The sequence below is a fragment of the Lactuca virosa genome, chromosome 4 (genome assembly GCF_052849685.1).
Source record: "Lactuca virosa cultivar CGN04683 chromosome 4, Lactuca_virosa_CGN04683_v6, whole genome shotgun sequence".
Taxonomy (NCBI): domain Eukaryota; kingdom Viridiplantae; phylum Streptophyta; class Magnoliopsida; order Asterales; family Asteraceae; genus Lactuca; species Lactuca virosa.
Genome location: NC_136429.1, coordinates 160696599 through 160697911, shown reverse-complemented (window position 1 = coordinate 160697911; position 1313 = coordinate 160696599).

Genomic DNA, 1313 nt, shown 5'->3' with positions numbered 1-1313 from the left:
AAGAGACCTAGGCTTACAAGTGACTCCCTTGATTTTCTTCTTCGGAGTGTGAGCAGGTTCAGAGGGCCTAGAATAGAGGAAAAGGAGATTGTTTCAAGATCGACCAAATCCCTAGCAGAGGGAAACCCCATTAATTGACTGAATATGGATTTGGTGATGGAGGTTTGTTGATTAGCAAGCTCGAAAGTAATAACCGCTTCACGTTCTTCATAACGAGCAGATGAGTAAGCTTTGGATAGAAAAGACAAAGGAACATACTCTGTCTTTGATAGTGCAGTAGCCAAAGGAGAGTATCTGAGGCATTCGATCAATGGTTGTAGAAAGGCGTCATACTTGGATGGATCAAGATCCAAAATGAGATTTTGGTTACCCTTGATGCCTAGTAGCCCTGATGAAGCAGTTTGAACAGATGGAATTTCTGATGAAGCAGCCATGGAGATCGATGGAGAAGATGATGAACAGTAGAGATAGAAAGGGTTTGCTTGCACCGGAAGTAGGAATTCTTTGAAAGCGGTGAATGAGAAGGACGCTTTGAATTTCCTTATATGTGTAATTAGTGGTGAGAGAAAACCGGCGGTTGGCGTTCCACATCGCTGAAAAAGCACCTGAAAAAGCATGATAGGATGACATGTGTCAGGCGGCATGATGTCAGCGAAGTTTGAAATATTCACGTGCCAAAATCATTATCTTATCCCTTAAGTTTCGCTGATTCAGATATGCCCATTCATAATAGTTCACAAGTTCCTGTTCTCCGAATCTGAAAGTAATCATTAGAACTACGAACCAGACTTTTTGAAAATCACATGGATCTTCGTGCAAGAGTGTGCCAAAGATAAAGAAATAAAGCAAGTTATTTAAGGGATTCTAGTGATGCCATTAAAGACATGAAACAGTTGGATCCCGGGCAACGATCTCTTCCTTCAAAGTCAAGAGAGACTTGGAAGTGTCTGTGTGGTATCCCGTTGAATTACGATCATCTGTTTGTTAAGAAACAGTGAAAGGATTCTTCTCATGTAGGCTTAAGGGTGGCTTCAACTTCAACCAAACTTCAAAACTCAACATAGGTCCGAACGTTCGGAAGAAGTACTTGTTTGACCAGTGTAGTCATAAGAACAAGTATGCTTTGGAAATATTTGAGTGGCTGGACAATATAGAAATCTCAAGAAAAAAATGAAAACTGGATCTTATGGGAAGAAATGTCTTAGGTTTAGAACATTTCATAAAGATCGTGCAAAAAATATATTAATGAGATTTCAAGGTACGAACAACGAAGGTGGATTCACATCAATTCTTTGGTGAAAAGATAGAACAAA